The following is a 16,639-nucleotide window of genomic DNA, read 5'->3' as shown; positions in this document are numbered from 1 at the left end:
CTAAAAATGTATAATGCTGTTTACTTAAAAAAGGAACAGCCTTTATTATGCAGGTTTCTAAATCAAACCAACAGAATTATTTGAAAATCAGCAAAAAAAATAAGAAAAGAAAATTTGGGTTTGTATTATTGATTGCATTGAAATGAATAATACTTGTATTATCAATTTTAACAAAATAAGTGTGATAACAATAGAAAATATCACATGCAGTGCCAAACCTTGTCAAGTTAACAAGTTCATTGACTACAATGTGATTTCTATCAGATTCATCTTTAACTATTGAAAAATTAATTCCTTTCGAGAGATAATCAGTCATCCTGCAGTCTTGGATAGATATTTATGTATTATGGAAGAAATTTTTGCATAGAAAACACCAACAAACATAAAAAAAACTTGGAAGAATATGTATGAAAAAGGTCACAGTCCTTTCTTTGAAGTGTCTTTGTTGTCGAAGGGATTATTTTAAATGTTGTAACCAAGCCTGCCTTAGGTTGGATAACTCTGTGTCCCTCAATTAATTCCTGCTCCCTTACAAGGACTGTAAATCCTGTAATCAACTTGTCACAGTGAACAGAGGGAGAAGTTTCAGGAAATCTGGGCAGATGCAGGTTGCAAGCCTGGATCACAAGGATCTTGCTCCTTGGAATGCATCCTTAGGCACTGCCAATTTTTACCATGCACAGAGTCATCCTATTAGAGAGAATGGAAAGGGAGATTAGTGGGTTATAAACAAGTAATATTCAGAATGAATTTTAATAACTACCGTGTGTGAGCCAGTGATTGCCACTTCTGGTAATTATCATGTCATAAATCGAATTTATTTCAAAGAAAAAAGGAATAAATTTGGCAAATACAAATAAACGTGACAATTATTGTCTTAAAAATGTCATTGAACTTTAAGAGGTAAAGAAAAGAATGATGAGTAATAGTGATTTTTTTAAGGCTGAAGGACACACCAAGTGGTCACTCACTTGGTCCACACACAGTGCCCGAGGCAAATGGCCTTTTGGAACGGTGGATTTCGGGAATAAATGAGTGGAAGGAATGCCTAGGATATGATGTCTTCCACTTGCAATGCGTGTTTACACGAAGTGTAAATCTCCAGTGATGGGTGGGAAGTGGTGTCACCAGGCTGGGCAACCTCCTCACACCAGGAAAGGCTCCGACTTGCTTAGTCAAAGGTGTGCGTTGCCAACAGATGACAAGGACTGGGCATATGCAAATACCTGCAGGAAGGGGTGGGTCACTGTTTTTGGGAAGTGGCAGAGCTCTTTAAAACTACCTGCCTGGCCTAGGAGAGATGAGGGGAAAAAAACCAACAACAAAACACCCAGGAGACTGGGAATGTTTTGTTTGCAAATCCCTGACTGCAGCTGTGATGAGAGAAACAAGGAGAAGCACGTTAATTCTCCGTGGAAGGTTTTGCATAACTGCAGTGCCTGTAAGATTTTTTATTTATTTTTTTTTTAAACTGCATTCTTCAGACTTGAAAAACATCTTTTTTTAGACCGTATGTTTATTACCTTGATAAACAGCAAAATGCTGCCACAGCAATTACCTTGATGATAAAGGGTCTGTAGACAGATACTTCCTGCATTCATTTCCTACCCAGATAAGTTGCCAAAATCAGGGACTACCAATACAGGAAATGCTTTCAATAGGAACTTCCTATCTGTTATTATCTAATTCACTGGAAAGATCTAAGCCCTTCTTGTTTGATATAAAGGTAATTCTCTACCTGTTACTATTTAAACACTTAAACCACAGCACAGTGCATCTGTTTGTGTAATAACTTTAAGACCAATGCTGTTACCCTGGGCTGTGAAATAACAGGATTTTTCTCTGCAATGGTAGGAAAAGTAGCTCTGCATTTTATAATATTGGAAATTGGGATGTTTCATAATCCATTAGCATTGTCAGATGAAAAACAAACATCCTTCCTCCAGCTCTGTGTTGCCTGAATCCTTATTTGTGTGTATCATCAAATAAAATACACATTTCTCTAGGACTTGAGGTGGAATTCTCCAACAAAGTTCCAAGCATGTTCCAGATATCTTAAAGGTTCATGGCCATCTCTTGCAATCCATGTATCCATATTCAACCAAAATGACTGAAACAGAGATTTTTGCCTCGCTGTAAAGAGAAATAAAACCGTGACCAACCTGCATGTTTGAACTTCTGCTAGGGAAAAGAGAAACCTGGAGCAGAGGGAAAGTAAATACAGCCAGAAACCTCTATTGCCAATTGTAACTTCAGGGTAATTGGTTTCAGGCACATCCATAGGATGAATGAGGATTTATGAAACCTGAAGTGAAGTTGAGCAAAATGAAGGCAAAAGTATGGCCTGACTGGGGCCAGGCTTGCACCCAAGTTATTCAGGAGCTCAGCCCAAATTTTCTGTGTTGTTTTGCCAGTGATTCCCCTGGAGTCATTCCAGGTTTCTGCCACCGTGACTGAGATTGGGATGGTGGCTTTTCCCTGGATAATTGAGTAGAGCTTTGCTGCTGTGGCTTCACACACATCACACCTTTTTGTCTGGGAAGAGCAGACCCAAGTCCAGTTATCTCCTCTACGTTCATGTTGTGGTCTAACAGGCTGGGAATCTGAGGATGGGTTTACAGACCCTTCCAGAGACCATGGAAGACATCAGACATCACTGGAAGCACCAGCTGTCAGACAGGAGGGCTGGTCCTGCGGGTACCTGACCCAACAGCCCAGTTCTGCAGGTTGGGAGTTAGTTTTGACAAGCAACTTCCACAAGGCCAGGGGGGAGGAAGCTCCAGGAAGCTGCCCCTTGGCTTTGGGTTCACAGGGATGTTGGGGAGGTGCACACTTGGTCCTGAGAGCAGCGTTCCCCAGATGTGGTCGCTCAGCTCTTATCTGCTCACATACATTTTCATTATTGTTGGTCTTTGGCATATTCCCACCAGCTTTCCTCATGCCTGAGGTATTCCCTTGGAAGTGCTCAAAGTTGTTGCTTTTTACTAATCAGATCAGCTCACTTTAAGTGGTGGCCAGAGACATTTTTCACATTATTTCCACACAGACATTACCTTTTTAAAAAAAATTTCCCTACGATTTGTCATCGGGGCACTGTTACATCCACTGTTGTCATGGAATCCAGAACCTGATTGTTTAGTCTACGTAAACGAGGGGGGGAGGAAAAACGAGAGGGATCCTGTGCCTTTAATGTTGTTTATAACGGTTGGACAGAGCTTGTCAGGTGAAGGTTAATTGCCCTCCAGTTAAAGCAGTTCTCTGCACAGATGGGTTATCAGGGCTGAACACTCGTTACAAGATTAATCTCATTTCCGACAAGACTTCCCTTTCCTTCAACTGATTTTTGCTCAGCCATTGGACCTGTCAGCAGCCGTTAAGAGAAGGGTGGGTTACCTCTGGGATATTAATGCTTGTGTGCAGCGAAACAATGCAAAGTGTGTGTCATATCGGTGGGGAACATCTTTAGGAGACAGCACATTTCAGTGCTGCTCTGAAGGTCGAGATTCATAAACAACAGAAACAATCAGGAACACTCGTGTTAACCCTCCTGGTGGACACGAGCTCCAGCTGAACCATCCACAGGCTTGTTTGGTGTTCCTGTTCTCTTCCAAATGTGGTATTTTTTAGTTGCAAAGGCTTAATTTTGGTGTGAGTTTTAGTCAACAAATACTCACTCATGAGATGTAGAACTTCTGTCCAGTCAACTGATGGGTGAGGCCTTCAGTTAATGTTTTTTTAAGCCAAAATGTTTTTTTTAACCATGTTTTTTTATCATGGTGACCACTCAAACTTTGGGAGTTTTGTCTTGGGCTCTAAGGAAACCTGTTAAATTTTCCTCTTTCTCGAAGCCGGAATAAATCAGAACTGGATCCATTATATCCAACAGGCTACAGAGGTATGAGAAAAGTGAGAGAAGAACCAGGCACATCATGTTCTCAGCATAATAGTGCCTTGCAAGCCAAGACTGCAGCAGATCTGCCAGTCCAGGCTCATCCTGAGCCGTTGGATGAACCGAGTTCAAGGAGGCTACGGCACGAACACAAAAGTCTCACTGGAGTTTGGGGTTTATTTCAGGAGTTCTGAGACAACCAAAATAACACAGCTTGGCAAAGGTCTCTGCCTGCCAGGTTTCTTCCACTCAGCTTCAGTCAGTAAATTCCAAAACACGAAACAAATATTCAAGGCAACAAACAGGGCAAGCTCTTATGTTTCCTCAGAGTTTCCTGTCCTGGCTTGGGATCAGCTCCATCCTGTCGATGCTGTTGAGTCTCTCCATTGACTTCAGTGAACTCTGAGCCAGGCTGGGCTGCCCCAGCCAAAAAATCGGGCTCTGTGGAGGGTCTCAGGCTCCATGTTATTCATTGGATGCTTGTTGGAGATGTGAGCCATCAAACCATACGGAGCTGTGCTGGGCTGGAAGCATCTGAGCTGTTCCCCTGATGGTTTAGATTAGGGGTGTGCAAAGGGGCCTCCCCGTGCTGGGCTCTGGAGTGGAGAGGTGACATCCCTCACTTGCTTTGTATTAAACTAATAAGGCAAATCCAGCCTTATACCATAATATAATTATAATTTTGTACACCTGTAAGGTCAGAGGTGCCTGCACATGTACAGCGTTAGACAGGTTGAGTAGTGAGGAGATTTATGTCCAGGGAAACATCAAAATATCATGTTTTTTCTTCTCTTTTGGGGTAAAAAAAATAGGAATAGGACAGAGAAAGAAAGATCATTGCCTTGTCTGATGGGTACACAGCAAAAAAAGTCATCCTTGTTCCCATGCCTGAGGCTCCTACATAGTGAGAAGAATAAATTTGTGTGCATTGTGAGGAATATTAGTTATTCTCCTGAAGGCCTTTATTGAAGCAGTTTGTTTTTAATTTCTGTTTTATAAGCATTTAACAGAGCTAATAAATGATATTAAAAAGTAGGTTTTGTTAGAAAACATCTACCTACAAGCTTTTGACAATTCCTTAATTTTCTTTTTTGTCACCTTTCAATCATCAGTCTCTCTAATAACCTTACTGCTAAATTCTTGATTTTTTGGGGGTTTTTTGTTAAATATTCATGAGATTAAAAATACATTTTCCTTTGATTTGGAATCCACAGGATTTAAGGAAATTTACTTGATGCAGTTATAAAGCTGAAATGAAAGGTAGACAGGAATGTAACCTCTGGATGTCATCCTCCTCAGCAGTTCGCACTCAGAGCCAAAGAAATTCAAGCGAGTGAATTCCATGACTGGTTCTAATAAGATAGGAAAAGTGCATAGTAAATCTTTACAATGCCAGCTAAATCATTGGTGCTCTGTGCCAAAGGAGGCAAGTTTAGTAGAAGGTCTTTAAATGGACCAGGTTGAATTTATTTTTTTTTTTTTAAAGAAAAGAGTCCCTAAGGTTTGGTTGTTAAATCTCTGCTTAGAGCTTTGAATAAGGAGCTGGATTTTTCAAGATGCTGATCAAATTGAGAGTTCCTGCTGCCTCTACTCAGTGAGAAGAAACTCACTGAGAAGTGCTCCGTGCTGTTCTGATGGATTTTTGGAGATGGATGTTTGCTCACAGTTGGAAAGTGTTGTTACACCACTTACCTGATGTGAGAAAACCCCTCCTTGACAATTCTGCCTTTCTAGGAAAAGGAAGGGAAATTGAAAGTGGTCAGATCTTGCTTTTTCTTAATCAAAGTCTTTGTTGAGCAAAATAATATAATCTTTACTGTGAGGGTGGGGAGGCCCTGGCACAGGTTACCCAGAGAAGCTGGGGCTGCCCCTGGATCCCTGGAAGTGCCCAAGACCAGGTTGGACAGGGCTTGGAGCAACCTGGTCTAGTGGAAGGTGTCCCTGCCCATGGCAGGGGATTGGAATGAGATGGTCTTTAAGGTTCTTTCCAACCCAGGCCATTCTGTGGTTCTGTGGTGATTTTGGTTTTGTTTTCTCACTTAGAATGGGAAGCTTTAGCTGCAGATGTTCAAAATGGGATAGCAATGAACTAGGAATTGCAAAACTGCTTGTAGGTTATAGATTTACAATTGCAACACCGATTTTATATAAAAAAAAAAAGGGCGTTTACATGTATGTTAAAAATTTTGAAGTAAAGCACAATCTGTAACATGTACATGTAGATTACTGACTTTTAACTTTCCCTGTAATGGTGCCCAGGTCCTGTTCAATCAGCATGAATGTTAAATATTACAGAATCAAAGACTCATAAGATTGGAAAAGAACTCCAAGACCATCAAGTCCAACCTGTGCCTGATCCCCCCCTTGTCCCCCAGCCCAGAGCACTGAGTGCCACAGCCAGGCCTTCCTGGGACACCTCCAGGGATGGGCACTCCAAACCTCCCTGGGCAGCCCCTGCCAAGGCCTGACCACCCTTTTCAGCAAGAAATTCCTCCTCCTGTCCAACCTGAGCCTCCCCTGGCACAGCTGGAGGCCGTTCCCTCTCCTCCTGTCCCTTGTTCCCTGGCAGCAGAGCCCGACCCCCCTGCCCCCCCCCTCTTCTCAGGGAATTCCAGAGAGCAGGAAGGTCTCCGTTATTCGCTGTCTTCAGATTTAGTTTTTTTCCCCCCACACCTTCATCACACACCTCATGTGACCTTTCAGAACCCAGATCAGACCAAATTCACTTTCAAGTGCGTTTCTCTTCTGAGCTTGGCCCTTCATAATACTGTTTTCCACTTTCATAGAGGTTTTGTGAGGCCTCAATCTCTATCAACTTCCTCTGCTTCTTGGAGGATGCAATTCTTGCCAACCCACGCAATTTTTATCAAGAATATTGTGATATTTAATAATTAAAGGGCAGTTTCTTGAATTGTATGACCATTTGAAGCCTTCAGTTTTCATTGACAAAAGGCTGTAGTTCTAAAGGATTTTCCTTAAAAGCCAGGGTACAGACCCAAAGCCCGTTGGTTTTAAGCACTTTTTTTTTCTAAGGCCTGACTAAAAAACTTGGAAGACTTCATGGAACAGGGCTGAACTCAGCACAGGGCAGAGACCCTGCAGAAGTCAACATAGCACCTGGACACTGCTTACCTGCTTCTTAAGGGGCTGCCTGTGATGTCACTTCTGCTTAGGTCTTGACCTCATCCCACAGGTAGATCTGACACAAAATAAGTGCCCTGCCTAAGGCTCTGATGAACACTCAGTAACCTGGAATTTTAAGGTACACTTTTTAATTAATGAAAGCAACAAGGCAAACACGTTTCTGGTGGTGTTTCAGGTTTATAAGCTGGGATTCAGGTGGTTTCTTGTCTTCAGGTGTCCGGCATTAAACCTCACTCCTGAAAGTGTTAAGCAATAAAGCTGTTGGAGAAATGTACTGTCTGTGTAGTGACTGCCAAAAGCTTCAGCTCATATTTTAAAATATGAAAATATCCAAGTTTTGTAATATCAAAAGTAAAGATAGTGCATCTCTATATATCTTAGTTGGATTTTGCTCTCCAAATATTACAATTTAGGGAGCCTGAAGGTTTTTATGGTTCTGGAGAGGATCAGTTAAGGGGGCTCAAGGTTGCTTGAGAAAGCTCAAAATTAAGTGGGGTGTCTATGAGCCCCAAGACATTTTTTTCCTTATTTTTTTTCCCTCTCAACTGCTTTCTGTTCCTTTGCTTAGTGAAAAAAGGAGAAGGTTGAATAAGACAAGTTAAATTGCTGCAAAAAGTTCTGTATGAAAGTCTCAAGGTGGAGGTAGAAAGCAGTGGGATGTGATACTGAAATTAAGGTGACAATAAAGAGTATTATACTTTTTGTCAGTAAAAATATTCAGAATTCATAGTGACATGAGCTTAAAAACCATGGAATTTCAGGGAATAATATATATTATATTGTTTGTCTTATCTGCCTTTTAAACCTTGAAAAATCACACTTCTTTCTCTGAAATGAAAACTAACAGCCTTATTTTTTAGCTGACTGTAGAATTTAGGTCCAAAGGAACCCGAGGTTCAATAAGGTCATGAAAGTTGGCAGCTACTGTTGTTAAAAAGGAAGCTTGACAAATCCTCAGAATTAACCATTTTAAAATCCTGTTTAAATAGGACTGGGATGATGCTGAAAATGAAATTCTTCACTAAAACTGGATGCTGAGAGGAAGCAGGACCAGTGGAATTCGATTGAAAATAATTTTCTAACTCTTGAATAAGCAATTGAAACAATAATAATCAGTGTCAATCAGTGCTGAAAAAAAAAAAAACAACCCCAAAGTGAAAGGTGGGAAAACAAAATCTGGCGAGGAAGTACTTTGAGTCATGAAGTGTCCTAAGGAGGACAAAGTTTTTGAGTTCTCAAAACTGTCAGGGACATTATCAGAGAAGAAAAACAAAGTCATTATACTCTGAATTTTCATGACAGTGAGTATAAACTGTAACCCCCAGTATTTCAGAGACCATTTACAGTCACCAGGCTTGTTTAAATAAATGAGAAGATGGCCAAACAAAGAAGAGCAGAGGCCAAAACTTCCAAAAAAGTCAAACTTTGCAAGCAAAGAAGTCCTATGCAAAATATTGCCTCAATTGCTTCTGAGTTTCTCAGTTTCCCTGGTTGAATTTGTTGTATTTCCTTCCTTCCCAGTGCTCCAGCCACCTGCAGACTTCTCCACCCTCACAAACTTCATCCTGGTTTTTAATCATTAATATTCTTTTCTTTTCTAAATGTCTTTAATCTCATTTTGGACTCCTTCATCTCTATCTCTTTTTTGTTTTTCACTCAGATTGGAGTTTATTTGCTTTATTTAATCCTTGGTTACCCTCAACTCCTAAACAAATGTTTCTGAAGGATAGAGGTGGTTTCACTCTTTGTCTTCTGCATCTTGGAGAGAGACATTCTGCAAGGACAGGTGGTGACAGGACAAGGGGGAATGGCTTCAAACTGAAAGAGGATAGTGTTGGATTGGATATTAGGAAGGAATTCTTCCCTGTGAGGGTGGGGAGGCCCTGGCACAGGGTGCCCAGAGAAGTTGTGGCTGCCCCTGGATCCCTGGAAGTGTCCAAGGCCAGGTTGGATGGGGCTTGGAGCAACCTGGGCTGGTGGAAGGTGTCCCTGCCCATGGCAGGGGGTGGGACTGGATGATCTCTAAGGTCCCTTCCAACCCCAAGCCTTTCCATGATTCTGTGATCTTCACACAACCATCTTACATCCCTTTCCACCAGAAACACTGTTCATCTGACTCTGCAACTTCAGGTCTTGTTGAAAAGTTCATAAGAGCAGTCTGCTCGTGTGGGAAAATCTTTCCCACTGAATAATAAAAATAAGGCAGGGAAAAAGTCCCAGATTTTCCTCTTTGTGTGATCAGCAGCCTGCTCTTTACTCATGTAGTTGCTGGACAGGTCATTTTGCCTTTTTTAATTCCTGTGTTGTAACCCCAGAGGGAACAAAAGAGTTTCCAACTCCCTGAGAGGAGGGGGCAGTGGGGGGGGGGGGGTCGGGCTCTTCTGCCATGTCTTGAGTGAAAGGATGAGAGGAAATGGCCTCAACTTGTGCCAGGGGAGGTTCAGGTTAAATATTAGAAAATGTTTCCTTGACAGAATATTCAGGCCTTGAATAAGTTGCTCAGGAAGGAGGTGGAGTCACTGTCTCTGGAAGTGTTCAGGAGTTGTCTGGATGTGGCCCTTGGGGACGTGGTTTAGGGGTGATTCTGGTGGTGGCACCGGGTTATCCCGAAGGTCTCTTCCACCCTTGGTGACCCAGTGACTCTGGGATGTGGTAGCAGTGAATCACAGTGAGTTTTGTGCACGATCTGATGGGCAATGACTTGATCAGAGGACTGAAAGGGAGATTTTTCAGTTCTATCCACAGATCCTCGCTGTGACTTGAAAAACCCCCTCTGCATTTTCAGAAACAGCTGGGTTTTTTCAGATTCCCACCTGAGACACTTCCGTTGTGATTTTCAGAGCTTTTCTATTTCCCACAGAATTGTTGTAATTAATAACTTTTAAGAGCTTTTAATCTGACATGAAATGGGACATTATTCTGGTAAAATTGCACAGGCTGCCACTAAGCTTAGTTATTGTTGAAGTTGTTCTAGTGCTTTAAGAAATATCTGTCAATTAGAGGCTCTTATTTGCAAATAGTCCTGCTTATGGCAATAGAAATGCTTATATAAAAGATCAGTGTGGAATGCAAAACTTTTAGCTACCAAGATTTAAAATGAGTGGTGTGGTTTTCATTGCAAGAATTGATGATTGCACTGACAGCTAAAAAAAAAAAAAACAAGTTAGGAAAATATCCTCAGGAATGTTAAGTGAAATCCAGAATCAGGAGCTCTGGACTCTGAAAGCTGCATAAATAAGAAGTGACTTTTCAATTAACTCATTTAAAAATATTATTTGTGCATGTTATAAATATAATATTTAGTGTACTCAGTGTACAAAAACTGTTTTTAGAAAAAAGTAGAATACAAGAAGATGTGGCAGGAACTTTAAATGTTTCTAACAAACATTTTCTCCACAGTTGTGACTGAAGCCTGAAGCTTCAGAGGGTAATAAACAGCTTTAAAACATGCCTGGTCAGTGATGAAATACTCAACATGAGGAAGCAAAAATCTTACTGAAGCCTTAGATCTGTTTTCCATATTCTTACAAAAGAGTTGGTTTCTAAAGATCTGTTTTCGATTTCAGTCTCACTGGAAGTATCTCATAAGAAAGCTTTTTATATATTTTAAAGACATTCTGAAGAGTCAGCATTCTCCTGATAAAAAACAATTACATGTTTCTGATGGAGCAAAATTAGTTTGCAGTGAACCGTAATTTTCTTTTGGTAAAAGTAACGTTTGAAATCCTCAGCAATGGGTTTGTGTTGGGCTGGTTGAGGAATTACAGTCTTGGGAAATCTGTGCTTTGAACAAATGCTTAGTTCAGACATAGATGATACTAAAATAAAGATGGAAAGAGGCTATTTCCAAGGGCCTGGAGTGACAAGACAAAGGGAATGGCTTCCAGCTGACAGAGAGCAGGGTTAGATTGGATATTAAGAGAAAATTCTTCCCTGTGAGGGTGGTGAGGCCCTGGCACAGGTTACCCAGAGAAGCTGGGGTTGCCCCTGGATCCCTGGAAGTGTCCAAGGCCAGGCTAGACAGGGCTTGGAGCAACCTGGTCTAGCGGAAAGTGTCCCTCCCCATGGCAGGGAGTAGGAATGGGATGATCTTTAAGGTCCCTTCCAACCCAAACCATTCCGTGATTCCATGATATCCGAGGCTGGGCACTTGTGTGTACTTGTGCATCACAATTACCTGCTTGACTTGCCAGTGTATCAATCCCCCCACAACTCCAAAAGCCTCATTAACTGGATGTGTTCCAGCTGAACTGAATGATGTATTAAGTAAAGCCTAGGGTTTTCCTTGGTCAAATTCCAATCTTCAGGCTGTCAGGCTCCCAGAGGGAAAATAAGACATAACAAGCCCACCTTCCTGCTCTCGTGTCTAGTGCTCTTACCCACTTACTGTTGCCTTTGGCTTGTCTCAGCTCTTGGCAGCTCCTGACATTACCAAAACCAAGCCCCAGCATTCCAGTAGGGCTGGAGGACTGTGCACACGAGGGGTGAGAGTCCTCATTCCTTCCCATCCCATGGCAGGGAGGGTTCAGGGCCCTCTGGGGAGCACAGGAGGGCACCATCAATATTGCATCAGTTTGCTCCTGCATGTTCTCTCCACTGTGTGGTCCAGGCATAGTCCTGGTCAGTCAAAAGGCATCTAAAAGTGGAAAGATCCCTCCAATTTCCTTGGGAACACAGGAATGGATCAGCCAGAGCAGAGCCAGAGAAAGCAGCTTCAGGAGGAGACTGAACAGGGATGAGTTGCTTGTCTGCTTTTATCTGATTCCAGACTGTTCCAAACTCTTTGCTTTTCCTTCCCCTTTCATCAGTCTTTTCACCTTCACTCCACTTCTTACTTGCCATTCATAGTAGCCTTCCGTTATTTATTATCTTCTGCTCATTCAAATTGAAAAATAACCTCTGACACAACTGAGACAGTCACACTGGTCACACAATTAACTTGTGCTTTGTATCTGTTTCTCTCAACTTGTGTCTCTGTCAGCTGCAAGCATTCAGTGAAAGGTTTATCTAATGCTTTCCCTTATTTCTGTGTCCATTTATTTCTTTCATCTAGGACTGCATAAAATTCATGGTTAGTAAATACTATTGAAAGGTGCTTCTTGCAGCAGTATTGTGTCAGTTTAATACAAGTCCACAGTAGGAAGTCAGTACATTGTGACATGAGTGTTGCACCACATCTCCTTCTCTGTAGACTGCACCTTTCATGGTCATACCAGGTCTTGCTGACACATTGTAGTGTTTGGGACCGTGGGTTTGAATTGCAGTGACTGCAACATCTGTGGGGTTGCATCTTTTGTCAACAGAAAAAAGAAATGAACCACGTTATTTTTTCGCTGCAGAAGCAGCATCTCCCTACCCAAAGATTTCAAAGCTGGTCAGATTCTTGATTTCATGGATTCACAGAATGATTTGGGTTGGAAGGCACCTTAAAGATCATCCAGTTTCCCTCCCCGCCTACCATGGGTAGTGACATCTTCCGCTAGACCAGGCTGCTCCAAGCCCCATCCAGCCTGGCCTTGGACACTTCCAGGGATCCAGGGGCAGCCCCAGCTTCTCTGGGCAACCTGTGCCAGGGCCTCCCCACCCACAGAGGGAAGAATTTCTTCCTAACATCCAATCTAACCCTACCCTCTTTCAGTTTGAAGCCATTCCCCCTTGTCCTGTCACTCCAGACCCTTGGAAATAGTCTCTCTCCATCTTTTTTGTCAACTCCTTCAGGTCCTGGAAGGCCACAATTAGGTCACCTCAAAGCCTTCCCTTCTCCAGGCTGAACAATCCCAATTCTCCCAGTCTTTCCTCATAGAGCTGCTCCAGCCCTGGGATCATCTTCATGAGCTCCACTGGACCTTCTTCAACAGTTCCATGTTCTTCTTATTTCGGGTCCCCCAGAGCTGGAGGTAGCTCTGCAGGTGGGATCTCACCAGAGCTGGGCAGAGAGCAGAATCCCCACCACCACCTCCTGCCCACAGTGCTTTTGGTGCAGCCCAGGACACAATCTGGGAAAAAGCATTCCAGTTGTTGTGTTGACTCTAAAAATTATGTTTTTCTTACTTGAGTAATCCTCATGGACGGAAAGGCTGAAATAATTTGTTGCTTCCTTACTTTTATTCCTCCTTTTCTGCTTTTATGTCCTTGGCGAGCCCAATACAGAAAGAGGATTTTAAAATGGCATAGTGACATTTATCATTGGCTTTTATCACATGTCTCTCAATGAGTGGTGTCATTAGGAGTTTAGTGGGTAGGTTTTCTTGGTTTACTGACTAGCAGGAACTTTGGAGATTGCTCAGGTCAGCCAGGAACTAAATGAACATGATCATCTGGTTTTCCCTTCTTGCCGAACGACATCTATCATTTGGCTTTATTTAGTCCATGCTTTCATTTTATTAGATTGCAGAGAAGCATAAATGGTGTCTGTTTACATTCCTTACTGATTCAACTTGAAAATATGACCAAGTATGGCTCGAGTAGTCTATAAAAAGATATGGTAGTTTCTGGCTCTCAGACATGTAAAGGTGTTCCTGGAAGCTCCAAACCCAGAGCACAAATCAGTTGGACTCCTTGACGATTTTGAAACCTCAAATCCTTTGAAATAGTTGGCAACTTGCCTGTTGCATATTTACAGTTACACAACTCACAGCTCTTCCCCACTGTGACTTCTAAAAGTTCCTCCTTCCTTTTTTCTTGAAGTCCCTTGGCAGCATCAAAACAGCTTCACTCCTTCCCTCTCTCCCTTCCCCCCTTCCCCTTCAGCCTTCCTCCCCTCCAGCTCTCCCTCTCCTTGGTATGGCACATTGTTCTGGGGAAATGGGTTGTTTTGAGTTCACACTTTGTTTTCCTGCTGTTTTTCTGGGAAGCTGGACGTGGCACAAAAGATATGGGAACAGCTTGTAGGAAATGGGTTTGTTTGGGGAAACAATAAAAGAGAAACAGCCTGCAGACCTCTCTACCTCTCCTGTGTGTTTGAAGGCCTAGATTGCAGTATATAAAGACATTTTGGGGGTTGTTTTTCAATGCAGTCCAAAGGAAAGTAAATAAAAATATTTTCTTTCAGTACGTCTTAAGCTTTGCATCCTCCCAGCTTCATTTCCTACAGTAATGTGTGTTAGACACTTGGCCTTATTAGTGAGGTGTGGGGGAAAGCATCTTAATGGTTTCTGTTGCTGTGGTAAATGCAGGTCTCACAATTTGGGGCTTGAGATTCTCTTTATTTGCATTGACTTTCTCAGCTCACTTTTCATCAACGGCAGAAGATGATCTTTTATGTCCTTCCAGAGTTAATGTTGGTGCCATTGCAAAACAGAGCCAACACCAAGAGCTGCAGGGCCTGGTTTTTTGAGGGATAACTCTGGTAATCAGCAGTTTGGAAGAAATATTGCCACGGGGAAAAGCTGCAGGATTGTTCTTGCTGCCACATCAAAGATATCAACATGTGCATTTTCCTTTTCTTCTTCACATGTAAAGTTAAAAGTGGGCCACAACCTGTTTCTGCTGTGGCTGAGTTTCAGCAGAGAGAAGGGTCACAGAGCCATGAGTTCATAGAAGTGTAGAATGAATGGTTTGGGGTGAAAGTTTGAATTTGTGAGGCAGGTCTCCTAAAAAAGGGAGAAAAGAATAGAAACAGTTGAACATTTTCTGAATTAATTGCTTGTATTTTGTGGGTTTGGATTGGTGATTTTATTTAGAAATTTGTTGCTTAAATAAAGTAATAGGAACTCAGTTTAAAAGCAAAACCACAGGTTTGGATTAATTTTTTTTTTTTATACTGTCATAAAGTAAATGGGTTTGTTGTGTTGTGTGAGAGTTTCCTGTTGGGATGGTTCTGTTTTGATTTATCTGGGGAGAAACAAAGAACATTCACTCCAACCTCTGTCAGTCATAGGTATGAAACAACATTTTTCTTCCAATCCATTGCTCTGGCTACTTCTTTAACTGCAATATGTCAAACCCCATCCCAATCTCTTTGATCTCATGGTTAATGTTTGAGCTAAAACAACTTCTTATTTTTACTGGTTCAGCAGAGCAGGTTAAATATCCTTAAACAAAAGCAGACACTTTATTGCTATTTTATGAGCAGTCTCATGTGTTACTCTTTGCACCCCCAGAAATTACTTAGTACTGTGACATTCAACCCTGTAGTAATTTCATTAGTCATGTTTTGTGGCAGATGACTAAAATAACGTGTGCAGAAGTATGAATCAAGATATTCCTTATAAACAATTATAGGAAAGTATGCTGGGCTATACACTGGAAAGGTTATCGTGACAGGAAGTCATATTTTACATACATAGTGGGCATATTTGGAAAGTTCATTCTGAATTTAGAAAGATTACCCATCCAAGCAAGATTCCATATGCTTGTAAAATGGGGAATACCATGAGAAGCATATAATACTGTGTATGTATATAGTCAATGTATACATGGAGGATCCAGAATAAAAGGTGTCTGAGGAAAAGGAAGGGACAATAATGTAAACACAAGATTTTCTGCTCCAGTGTTGTGGAGAAAGGGGGAGCACTGTTAAGGTAGGGAATGTTTTAAATAGCAATAGACAGTTGCCTTTTAATTCCAGTTACTTAATGTGGGGGAAGTCAGTACAAAATATAGAATCATAGAGTGGTTTGTGTTGAAAGGGACCTTAAAGATCATCATCCAAGCCAACTTCCACAATCCCAGGTTGCTCCAAGCCCCGTCCAGCCTGGGCTTGGGCAATTCCAGGGATCCAGGGGCAGCCACAGCTTCTCTGGGCAACCTGTGCCAGGGCCTCCCCACCCTCACAGGGGAGAATTACATCAAGACAAATACATTTGGAAGTGAATAAAAACATGCATATAAATAAAGATGGTTGGAGCAGCATTTGCCAAAAGATCAAGCAAGGAAATTAATAAGTGCTGAGCGTGGCAAGTGCTCTCTAAATGGGAAGGTGAGGGTTTTAAATGTGCATGGAGGTGAACACAGGGAAGCATCTGAGACCTGGCCAGCCTGGTGCAGCAGGCAGGAGGATCTCCAGCTCTAAGGAGTCCCTGAGGAGGAGCCTGAGCTGCAGGACAGCAGCTCTGCAGATGCCCAAGAGCACATCCCGCTCCCTCCTCTCCCTGGGTGATTCCCGTTCCTGGCTGCTGGGTGGATGCAGCAGATAACACACCCAGTGGGCAACCTGTGGTTCTCCTGTGATTTCTTTGGGCTAGCTAATATTTGGAGCTAAAATTCCCCTGGAATTGAAGTCTTTCCAAGCAGAAGGTGAGTGATTCACTCATCCTGCTCGTGTGTGCACGTGCCCAACCACCACACGCAGAGACACTGCAGGGAAATGATGGGTCACTGAGAAGTTCAGTTGATGGCCACCATCCAAGTGTTATTTCCCCTAATGCTGTCAGGCATTCATAAAAACCTAAGGGTCAGTGGAAAAGAAACTCATTTGGATGCTGTTTTTCAGTTTTACCCTTAGTATTTAACTTTTTCATCGATATAATGACAGTAGAAATCTCTTCATTCCTTCCTGTATGTTTTTATTTTTAATCACTTTGCTGGTGAGCTTGTCCTTGATCCATAGTATGCCCCAGAGAAAAGTATTTTGATGCCTGAATTATTTTTACTTTAAAATTTGTT

General features: G+C 42.1%; 1 protein-coding gene across 6 annotated transcripts in view; it reads left to right on the top strand.

Moving 5' to 3' along the window:
• ERG (ETS transcription factor ERG) overlaps nucleotides 1-16,639 on the top strand; it is a 106,801-nt gene that overhangs the window by 45,920 nt on the left and 44,242 nt on the right. The window contains exon 1 of one of the 6 annotated variants that reach the window (XM_032678199.1): nucleotides 15,550-15,555. The exons of the other annotated variants lie outside the window; for them this stretch is intronic. The gene's annotated coding sequence lies outside the window, so the exon portion shown is untranslated. Of the gene's footprint in view, nucleotides 1-15,549; nucleotides 15,556-16,639 lie in introns of those variants that run through there. 6 annotated transcript variants of the gene reach the window in all.

The sequence above is a fragment of the Chiroxiphia lanceolata genome, chromosome 2 (genome assembly GCF_009829145.1).
Source record: "Chiroxiphia lanceolata isolate bChiLan1 chromosome 2, bChiLan1.pri, whole genome shotgun sequence".
In the NCBI taxonomy this organism is placed as follows: Eukaryota; Metazoa; Chordata; class Aves; order Passeriformes; family Pipridae; genus Chiroxiphia; species Chiroxiphia lanceolata.
Note: the sequence above shows the minus strand (reverse complement) of the source record. Positions and strands in the feature narration are given on the sequence as shown.